This window comes from Schistocerca piceifrons, chromosome 5 (genome assembly GCF_021461385.2).
Source record: "Schistocerca piceifrons isolate TAMUIC-IGC-003096 chromosome 5, iqSchPice1.1, whole genome shotgun sequence".
Taxonomy (NCBI): Eukaryota; Metazoa; Arthropoda; class Insecta; order Orthoptera; family Acrididae; genus Schistocerca; species Schistocerca piceifrons.
Window position 1 is genome coordinate 73463049 of NC_060142.1, and position 12505 is coordinate 73475553.

The window sequence follows — 12505 nt, forward strand, 5'->3', positions numbered from 1 at the left end:
ACGGAGGAGCTGCATGAAGAAGCCGACAATTCACAAGTGGCAGAGGTAACGTATTGTGAAAGCTTTAGCTATGCAAGCAGTGGTGAGTAGAAGAATAACATAAATAATAATTCATATATACTACGCCCAGTAATGTGGTTATATATCAAAGACTAAATCGTTGTGTCTCAATCTGATGTGCAATTGAAATGTTGATGTGTGTGTTTACACTCTTAATTTCCCGAATCAGAATATTTGATCAGAAACTAAACGATTCTAAATAAGTTTGTTTACAGATTCTGTTCCATCTGTTGTCTAGCTACGCTTACTCATTTCAGTTATTAAATGTCAGCCATGTGCCTACCGCAGGATGTCCCTGTAATAGGAAACAAGCAAAACAAAAACAGCACTTATTAACCCTCCCCACTAACGCTCCAAAATACAAATAACTGTCCTAACAGGTCTTCACATTTAAACAATGTATCAGGTGTTCTGAAGACTGGAGATTGTTAAATTGTTGTGGAGCCAAAGTGTTTCAATAATGAAGGCTGTGGAAAGTCATAAATTACCAGTAGACGTAATGGGAAAGGTATTTTTCATACAAGAGAATAGAATATTTTGAGTTACAGAAGCGCACCTGTAATAGCAGAACCGCAACAGTTGTTGATGATTCCGGTCCTGTGATCAAAAATACAAATTAAATCCAATTTCTTGTCCGTGACTGCCAAACGACTTACTTTGAATATTATTCCAAACTTTCATTATCAGATTTGTTCTGTGAGAAAGGCCCAGTGAAAGTACATTTTTATTTATTACTAACAAAACTGGTTTTTTTAACTGCCTAGTTAAATACAACTAAATGCAAGTAAATTAGTCACGAAAAATGTTTGCAACTGTTAAGGGGAGAATGTCAAATGACCCCTACTGTGGTGTCAGGAGAACAAGCTGTGTCAGGTGTCGTAAGTTTGGTGGGTCAGCTCTCGTCGTAAACGGTGGCAAACTCAATTTTTTTCAACGGAATGCAGTAGCAAAATGACGCCTTTTGAGTGTTACATACAATCTGTCTGTGTATTCAATTAAACACGGATTTCTTCAGAACTACAGTGAGATAGGAAAATCTAATATAGTTACCTGGCTTGAAGGACAAAACTTTAGTCACCATAATGGTAGTGAAAACTTTTTTAGTTAAAGCCTGGATTATCCGTTGCTTGCCAGCCCGACTTTGAATTCCACATATGTAGTTGCAGTGTTGCGCTTAATTAATAAGGAATACTACAAAATAACATAAACAAATAACATATTAGTATGCGAGATATTTCCTCTCATAAAGTGTACCAATTCAAAGATAATGTTTTAATATCATACGTAATAGTAAGCAAGAAAAATCTTGGAATGTAATTATCGCAGCTGAGTTATTGGTACTGGAACGCAAGAAAGAGAAGGATGTGAATTAGTGACTGCAAAATTTAAAAACAAATCCGTACAAACATTACTTCCTTGTGAATCTCAAACATTTTGCATCAGCAGAGGATGAACATATTAAGGATCTAGATTCTTTGAGTCTTTTCAATATTATTCTATCGTAGATTTTCCTTTGTTTGATATTTCCTTGAATCTATGCCAAATTTAAAAATGCTGAGGGTCTTTTTCACACAGGTTTGGTGACGATTCAAGCGTCAAATTAAGTGATACCGTAAAGCAAATTAAAACAGTATTTTGGCGTTGTTTGCATCTTAAGAAGAATAGTGGCAGGCATTGAAAAAATTGTTTTATATCATTGATCTAAGAAATCATAGCAAACTGTAACAACAGAAACTGAATAAGAATATTGGAATGAAATAGTGGTCTGGCACTACTCATACGTGAGTGTAATGAGAAATCAGCATTAGCAGAGTTACAGACATGCTCATATAGACTAACGTGCTGTGAGCTAGCTGGCGAGACAGGGTGGTTGACCAGACACGAATGTAGTGCAAATACTGGACTCACGACTACTGGTCTGGTCCACCAGCCAGGCTAAGTATGGCTTTTATGAGGTTTTTCACCCTCGTTTATGCGAGTGCTGGGCTGATCTCCAATCTACACCTCATAAAAATATACCATTCACAAACAGTTGCATAACGAAGACATACAGATCAGCGTTTGCAACATTCGCAGACATTTGGCGAACATCACTTTCCTCCATTACGTTTAACTTATGGCTGCAGCCACATGAAGTGTAACCACTCGGAAAGTAAAAAAATAAATAAAAAAAAAATACCAGGTCACGAGAACTGTGGAATTCGACCTCGCTACAAACGTTAAGAGAGAGAAGTAATACGTTGCAAGTGACATGAGGATTGGAGGAATTTATTTTGTATACCTGGAAAATTAGACATTACTCACGCTGTTTTAGGACGTAATCCCACTAGCGTTAGTTTGTTACTCTAAGGGTTTTTAATGGTAACCGTTGAAATCGTAACTGCTCAGTAGGCGAAAGTGTTTCAGTAAGAAAACCGAAAGTTGTCAAACACACCGAGTCCCCGTCATACTTGAAGTGTAAATATCTCAAGTTAGTAGAGTGGCACAGCTTTCTCGCTGGGAAAAGTGTGTTATTCAATGCCTCTGAGGTAAGATGAAGGTACTATACTGCTGAACTTATAAAAAAACATTAGTTTATCGATAATCAACTGATCGTCATAGCATTGATCTTCAAACGTGGGCACTGAAATTGAGCAGAAAAGTAAAGTATTTCAGGGGAAGCCCCAAAGCACTATTCAATTTTAAACAGATACACGCAATTCTGTCATGGAGAATAACGGAGATTATATCTAGAAACTATGTAAGCGACAAAAATTATCTCGAAAGTTTCTTTTTACAATTTTAGGGATCTACTGCCTTCCAAAGGGTTAAAAAATCATTCATTTTGCTATCATTATATTCAGTTACTCAGAGTTTTACGATTCACCTCAGAGCGTATGCGGCCTGCTAATGGATTATCCTGTTTCCATTCCTTCAAAAGAAACTAATGGAAAGTTTGCAGCGAAGATTGTACAAAGCCCCAAATGTTTTCGTCACAGCATTGAAATTTGATAAGCTAACGTCTGATCACATCAAAAGATATCTGACAGAAGAAAAAATGTGTCAAGCTTTTCCTTGCAGGTTATCATTACTGTAATGATTTCGCATTATCAGAAAGAGTAACCAATTATTTTCAATTGATATCTTACACATGTGTGAATTGGTAGACAAAGACAAAAAAAAAAACATGAATTTTAAAAGTAAAATATCATTTGGAAACATAAAGCGAAGCTAAATAAGGCAAAGAATTAGAAGCATAACGAAGATGTACGTATTTCAATTACATATGTCGAAAATACTCCTACAGCACTTTTGTGTAACATATTTCATAAAAATGGCGTTTCAGGATGCAGCTTTATTACATATGGATGGATATGGAAAGAGAGTGTCTCTACTTGACGTTGTAACGGAAGTTTTAATTTCTCAAAATGTATTGATAGTGGTACGATAGTTTGTGGAAAAATTCAGTTTATACCAGAGGAAAGTTAATACAGTTCTATGTGGACACACACTTTTTTCTACACCATACACAAAATTACAACGTGTATTGCATTATTTGGACCAGTTTACGTACCCACCAAATATCATCAATCCCATTTAGTTACATCTGGTTTAGTTCCCTTGCTGGGCAGCGAGTCAATATTTTCGCAATCTCCAAGCATGTTATATTTTGTCGACTGGACAAAAATGCATGTGTGCTCACCTCACACACCCTGAGGCTTGTAAAATGCAGAGTCATCAGTATTCGTTTTCCGCTTGTTTTCTGTCCACTTTGTGACGCCTGACAGCAATTAGGTGTGAGAAGCAATTAATTTGAAGATTCTTCGGATCTGTGCACGTACAGGAACGCTGATATTTTTAATAAATATGCTGCTCGATGTTTCATATTTTTGAATCCTCATTAAAATACTACAAAACAAAGCAAGTTACAATCTATATGTAATTATGGGATAAATTTGATTGTGCATGTGCATGTGTGTGTGTGTGTGTGTGTGTGTGTGTGTGTGTGTGTGTGTATGCGCCTTCGTGCGTCAGTTTAGAAAACGAAATGAATCTTTCTCCACAAAATTAGGTGCCTACTTTGGAAAAGAGATACCACGTACAATGAGTACGTTTTAAATATAATTTCCTTATTCATTGAAAGTACGAGTACTTTCAGACTGGTTGCCTCATTTTCATACTCCACAATAATGGGAGTAGTATAAGTCAGCATGTGACATATTTGTGAGGGATGTCTAAACTCGCTGCTGTGTGATATTAAATTCTGTTTTCCTCCCCTTCTCTACAGATCTGTTTCGACTAAACTGTCCTACTATAACAAAAAAGTATAATGAGAGTAACGTCACCCACATTGCAGAACAGGTCACTCGTTAATGGCAGTTAAGCCGAAATAAATGCATAGCCGAAGGGAAAAAATAAAAATTATCATCATACAGCAACGAGCCCGGACATTGATTATAAAAAATAATTCTCACAGGTATTCTGTCTCATTAAAGTAACTCCACTGATCACGACGGATCAGTAACCAACCAATGTGATCTACATGAAACTCGCAGACTTACCTCTCCACATCAGGACTTCCAATACTATGGTAGGCTTTTAGACAGTTCCTCGACTTAGCGAGCTCCTCGAACTTTTATGAAAATGTTTAAGCTCTCAGGCAGTTAACCACAGGAAAAGAGTGTAAGCATATTCTTGACTATGTCCTGCCCTCAACTAACAGTAGTCTTTAGTAAAATGGTACTCCCGTCCAAGAGTTCTGAGAATATCTTGTAAAAGATCTGCTGTTACAGGAAAGCCATCTGCCATTAGTTTAGAACGGTAGCCCCAACTGCAACCCCTTTAGAAGGATTATGGGAAGAACAGCCCACCATCCCCAGTCTGCACAAATTTACCCTCGCCAGACACCATAAACTGGATCCTGCCTTCGTAGTATGCATGCAGACACACATTGTAGAGTCCTCCTCTCTTGGCGACAGTTAAAATTATTCATCACAGTAAAGAAAACATTGGGCTGAAAAACCAACACAACACTTTCGTGGGGAGACTACCACAACAGCAAGTAATGAGTTAACAAAGTGATAAAATATTATGATGGCCCCCTTTAATGAAAACTCAATTAAATTCTCCAAAATGTTCAATGTACAACATGATGATAATGTAAAATTAAGATAAAAAAAGATGCCTCTGGTAGCATTAAAGTGCAACATATCACTGAAGAAATAGCCAGATAATCAGGGAAATAAAATATTTATAACTTTCAACGCCTTAAATATCAGTAAAGAACAACTGTAAATATGTCGAGATAAGTTAGCTAAATCAGAATAAATTGTAGATCTTACTAATAACAAACAAATTACCATCTAATAATACAAACAATCAATACCACAATCTGGGCTAACACTACGAAACCAGGCTCTGCCTGTGACAAAAAAAAAAAAAAAAAGAAGAAGAAGGAAGATATTCGTTCAGCCACCCCGCCTGGTAGCAATTTGAAAACATACTTTTCCAAGATTATAGATGGAAAAAGTCAACGGTTTTTAAAGCAGAAGAGTCCCATTCGTACCAAACGTGTATAAAGCAAACAAACTTCAAGCTACATGGCATAATACTTTGAATCTACGAACAGGAAGGAACAAATCCGACCCAGATTTCTCTAACAATCAGACATCAGGGAAAGTCGTAAAAAAGAAACCACTAATCCCAGTGGTAACTGTAGGCAGAAACGCATCACTCTTAGGAGTGCAAGCACATCTTTGGATCCTTTAGGCCTGCAGCTACATTCTTAGAGAAGTCAGAGGGACTTCCATGCTCCGCATCGAGAAATATTATACTTTTATCGGTACGATAAAAATGAAATATTTGTGAAAATTTGGTAAACGCGAGGGATTTTCAATTTGTTGGACTACCAAAACGTTACAATCCGGGTTTTCAAGGTACATATTATCAGGACGAAAACGTTATTGTCAATGTAGGGTATACGATCTATGATAAAAAGCAAGCCGTGAATACAAGCAAGAACATATCAATGTTTGGAACAGATTTCTCTGTAAATAAGACGTTTATCAACGCAGTGGTGAATTTTTCTAGCGGATCAAATAACTGTCAATACTCACTTTTCGCTGCGGAAGGCGGCTACACCCTGTTCAATATACATGCGGCCATCTCACCTGTGAGAACAACAGCCATAGTCCAGAGAAAAAAGAACAATTTTGGGACCTCCTAGAGAAGGAGAAGGCGAAAATAACTACGAAGAATATTAAGATTTTTGTCGACAACTGTAAGCTGACGTGGAATAGAAGCAAATTATGAACCGGTACAGGAAAACATCCTACACACGGAAGGAGCAACACATTTTGAATTTGGTTTTGTCAAACTGTGTCGAACGTTTAGTTTAATATCAAACGCAAACTGAGTAAGGAGGAGACACGGCGTCCACTTGGAAACGCGAACGATGAAAAATCGTTCACATGCCCCATTCTAGGAATGTGATGAAGGAAATCAAGAATATTAAATTCCAGAGAGGTACCAAGTACAATTTTGATAATTACCTCTCCAGGATAAAAATACCAACAACTGGAAAGAACAATGGCAGAAATGATGTGGCAAGATTAAAGTATTGGGTGAGTGCCATCAGCAACTAACATTTCAATCTAAGAAGCGGACAGACAGTACAATACAATATACAATACAAGAAGTAGCTAATGTTTCAATCTTGAAAGGTCGCAAACTGAAACGTAGATGGTGCAACTAGACCTGGAACCAAAATTAAGCACATAAAACACATTCATTGAAAAAATGAAGCTCCCCGGAGGAACATGAAGATTTTAACTCTGATTCCACTTATAACGCAATTATTTTACAAACAACAGATGGAATGTATTGATCAGGATATTCTAAAGAACAATTTCAGGGATTTCAACCAAATTTTCAAGTCCAAGCTGAAAGTGTATCAACCCCCAGTCATGTGCTTCAGAGAAAAAAATTGCACTGGGCATGAACAAAAAGTCTAATAGGCTAATACTCTAATATCTTGGCAGCGTGTTTAAGAAAACTGCGTAATTGGAATGAACCAAAAGGGAGATTACACATACGACAAGCCACTCGAATAGCGACAAACGCGCATCCACACATCTAAGACAGATATTAAACAGATCATGGATGGCCTAAGGAATCTCCAGAAAAGAAAAGAATATTATTAACTTTGATTGGGATTGGCCTGTGGGTAGAGCAGATGAGTAAGAGGTGGAACATGGAGGTCGTCGAGTCTTGTGATTGGCACGAAACGCTCGTGGGAGCAGTTGTGTGACTGCTTTCGACGAGTTTACTGAGGTTTGGTTGAAAGAGGGGAGTGGAGAAATGTGGGTTTTCAGATTCGGACTCCAGTCTGGCGAACACATTCTGGTCGGGACTCTTGTTATGAATGGGTTGCTCTTGGGACACTCGTCCTGAGCGTGACTTCGCACTGGTATTGATCTTGACCGGGAGATCCTGTGGTGAAGTCTTAGCTGTATCAACAGTCTGGACCTTAGTTATCTCAGACAACTCGCTGTGCCGAGGACTATCTTATAATCTTAGTCGTATCACGTCTGCCGCCTTGACGTTTGATTTCCCTGTGTGTACTGCCGTATGAGTGAATCAAATTGGTCAGTGGTATGACTGGGGAACGCGCGTGTCACATGCTGGAACCTACCGATGTTTCAGGGCTCCATGAGAGATTAATTGCAATCTATCAAACAGATCTCCAGCCACGACTTTGGTTATTTCGGGCCAGTGATAACGAATTACAGGCGTCGCACGTCAGAGTTATGCGGACGCTTGCTCCACGGCTGTGACCTCAAACAGTGCTAGGCATCGAGAAACGGGTATAGTATTGCTGAACCCGCTCGTTTTGACAAACAGAATCCCAGTCTTCTCAGTTGCACTCAGCTGCACCAACGTTGTCTAATTTCTGTACATAATAAATCCATCAAAATCTATTCAGCGTTAGATAATTTCAAATTGAGCCGGAGTAGACAGAATGAATAGACAAACCTTAGTATTAGCCAATCAGTCTTCACCCAGTGGACTGATAATTATTTGTTACATCTATTTGTGCAGTCAGGAAAGCATGATTTATTTGGTACTTCCCTTTACCGCTCATACTGAGAAACAAAGCCTGTTTCATTTCCAAACTTACAGAGACCAAAGTACATCTGATTATTCGAAAACAGTTACTACAAAGTGGCTTCCCTGAAAATACACCCACAGTCATATGAACAAGGCCGAACACTTAATTTGTTTTGGTTGAGTGGTACCTGGCTAGAAGGCCCCGAAGAAGGTAAACCTGATTGGAGTGGCTGCATGGAAATACATGAACAAGTGAAAACTTCCTAGCCGAATGAAGATTGACTTCAATAAGCTATCACGAGGTGCCTTTGCAACTATTACACGACATTTAGCGTACAAAGGCTGATCAAAAGTCACTGGTGTTGTGCTTCATCCATTGCTGGTCCATTTTGTGGCAGGTTGAAGACGATCCGCATAAATTGGTGACGGATTTAATGAAGCCAAGTTGATGAATGGAAGAGGAACTATAGAGGACCTTTGGAACTCTCTTGTCACCGCTAAATCTTCCCATGTTTACCTGCAAGACACGCTGGAATTTCACAACAAAATGAGACCAGAAAACGACTTGTTCGTTAACTGTGGTTATTTCACCATCCGACGTACTTGAAAATTTTGATCTGGAATCTGGAGTGACATAACCATTGAACCGGTTTCGATGAGAACCTCGAATAGCATTTGTGGAATGACTGGAGGCAGAGGAATAACAGCGAAAACTATTGCAACTTGAATTAACTTGTTCTCGGCTGTGAAAAGCAATGAAAGAATATGTACGTGTGTGCAGCATCTCTTCAGAGCTGAACGTGGAGCTACGGGACGCAAGGCAGAAAAGAAACTGCAAGAACTTGCAAACTTTTATTTTTTGGATTGAGAAACACAGTCCGTTTTCTAAAACACCCGAACTCTCTCCGTTACTGACAGAGGTTGTAGCAGTCGAGAACGTGAATTCTGATAAAGCGCTTGAAGTTGAAACACTAGCCTTGAAAGAGATTGAGAGCCAAACATTCAATGAAATTCACTTGAAAAGAAAGTCAGCTGTTAAATCTCTATCCTCTATAGCCAAGTTTATTAGAACTAACTACAACACTATGTGTGAACCCTAACACTCTCTTATATTAGATGGTGTGCACAGTAAGGAATGGTGAGAGACTTGAAGAAATATTTCGATCAGAATTATGTGCTTATCCTCCATCCTTCTACGACTAATCTGGCTTAATCAGGAAGGGATGCAAGTCTTCAATGGTGGCTGGCTTGATTCCAGATTCAAATGAATCATCAATCACACCACGTTCAGAGTAAGTGTCCTACATCAATAATGGAGGTCACCTCCTTCATAGTGATGTCTGGCTACACCCAGCTACCTACAGACAGGTTTCAAGCAATACGCAGATTACGTAATACTCATTATGGGCCAGCACCTGTTTTATTTTATCGATACAAGCAAGGAAACACAAAAGATGAAGAACACTTACGCCGATCAAGGTCAACCACTAAGACTGATGTGAAAGTAGAAGATCCATCCATGTAAATGTCAATCAAAGAGAATTTCTAGCTAACGCTAAAAACTAAATGGGCCTTATTTCTCTCCTTACAGGGCACTTGCAAAGAGATGGTTCACAGTTCATCAAGCATCGGATGATGATGACTTATTAATAGTTTTAAAACGATTGATGAAGCTATGAAAGAAGTGAAAATGGTGGTACCAAAGAAAGGCAATCAGCAGCAGAAAGTGTACACTATTTCTGGCGTTCAGCGGCGCATTGGGGATATGAAAGGTATACCCTTAGCAACATACGCCTTCACAGGAAGTGACACTGTATCAACTATCTACAAGATGGGGAAAATTATATTGTACAGAAAAGTGCGAGCCAACAACGCTCTTCGTAAGAAACGTCTGATCTAGATTGTTTTCACTACCAGTGTTACTTGTCGGCTGTTGTTGAAGTTGGCTGCCCTTTCACCTCCCACCCTCCCCCTCCCGTTCAGCAGCTTTCAGGCACCATTCGTTTACAACCTACCACCCTACCAGGTGCAGCTGTGGCTGAATGAGAAGAACAACACGCTCGAGTGCGGGTGGAAGAAGATTGGCGAAATTCTGAGACCAATTACAACAGTACGTCCTGCAGCTGCCTGGGAATTACTGTCACTCGTAGTGTGTGCTTGCAAAGACGTATGCATCCGTAACTGCGAGTGCAGCAAGAGGGGTCTAAACTGAATAGGTGGTAATTGTGCAGCATTAGTATGTGTTAGCAGGGACACGAATATCATACATGAAGATCTAGATGAGGTCTGAATACTAATGAATACATTAATTTTAGGTCGCATCTAACATTCTACATTTTTATTTAATATTACTCCTGAACTCAGTTCGTGAACTTCAAAATTTGAGTAAAATATGGTTGCAGCATACAACCAAATATGCCTGTTTTCTAAAGAAAAGCCTCCAAAAGTCTCAGTTTAAAAAACATTATGATTAGATGTGATATAATTATATAACATAATTATTATACTCATCATATTTTCATAATTTAAAATCATTTATCCTGGAGAGATACTCATACTTAACGTGGCTTTGTCCTGAGGAAGTTCAGAATGGGTTTATATATCCTAGGCCTGTGAACGCCTCTTTTCCCTTACAAAGTAGCGCCCCTTGAGAAGGTGGTGAGGTTGTCGTTCCTTCAAGGGCTTATCACTAACATACCACCGGCCACCAAAATCACAATTTGCTTTGAGAAAGTACAAGACTATTTGAAAAATTAGTTTCGTTAGTGACAATGTCGTATGTATACAAACCAACTAGAAACCCTATGTAACTCTTCAACCGTTCAGTTTATCAAGATTGTGCACAGGGCTATTATTGTTCACGATTAAATGTAGATTAAATTGCGAAATATTTAAGAAAAACTGATGAAAACTACTAATTTACCAAATTCTCCGCCCCTTCCCCCAAACACGACGCTTAAAATGATGTAACATTTTACCAAACAATATGTGGACTCTATGAAACACTCTGGAGCTGGAAGCAGACTTTCACTTTGGATGTTGAGGTTTTGGGTCTAATTGCACCGTACTATTTCCTCACACAGCCCTGGGCCACTATTAGACCCACTACGAACATCTACATGCAGTATATACTCGGCAAGCCACGATATCGTGAGTGGCGGAGGGTACCTTCTATACCTCTACTTGCCATATCCTTTCCCGTTCAACTTACAAATGGGGCGACACGTAAAAGGCGTTCTCTCGTATGTGTGTATACAAGCCCTCCTTCATCTTGTCTTTATAAACCTTACGGGAAATGTACGTTGGCGGCAGTAGAATCGGTCCGCAGGCAGTTTGAAAACCCGGTTCCCTAAATTTTCTCAGTCGCGTTCCCATTTCAGTTCGAGAACCACTTCAGTTAATGAAACCCACCAGCAATAAACCAAGCGGCTCGCCTCTAAAATGCTTCGATGTCTTCCTCTAATCCGACCTGTTGCGAATTCCAAACACTTGAGCAATACTGAAGAATGGGTGGCACTAGTGTTCTGTACGCGGTCCCATTTACAAGTGAACCACTTTTTCCTAAAATCCTCCCAACAAACCTATTTCGATCGTTAGCCTTCCCTGTTACTGTCCTTCCGTTCTCGTTTCATTTCAGATTTCCAATGTTACTTCTAGATATTTAACCGACGCGACTATGTGAGGCAGTATACTGCTATTGCAGTATTTGAACATTACGGTATTGTTCCATTGGATGTCTATGGATTCATTACAGGTGGTACAGACAAGCCGTATTCTGAATTACTTTTGGACACATTATACGAAAACCGTCTTGGGCAGCTGAATCGACAGCCAACGCGTAATGGAAATATTTTAGATCTGGTAGCCACGAACAGACCAGACCTCATCGACGGTGTCAGTGTTGAGACAGGGATTAGTGATCATGATGTCGTCATTACGACTGTGGTTACGAAAGTTAAAAAGTCGGTCAAGAAGGCTAGGAGAGTATTCTAACTAGAAAGAGCAGTTAAGAAGTTGTTAGCATCCCACTTAGTAAAGAATCGACTTCATTTACTTCCGGTACGATGGACGTGGAAGAATTATGGGCAAATTTTAAACACAATGTAAATCACGCATTGGAGAAGTATGTGCCGAAAAAGTGGGTTACAGAAAAGACCCACCGTGGTTTAACAGCGCATTTCGGTGAATGCTCAGGAAGCAAAGACAGTTGCACTCGCGGTACAAGAAAGATCGGGAGAATGAGAACTGGCAAAAGTTAGTAGAGATTCGTGCTGCTGTAAAAAGAGCGATGCGCGAAGCATACAACCACTACCACCGTCATACCTTAGCAAAAGATCTTGCTGAAACCCAAGGAAAT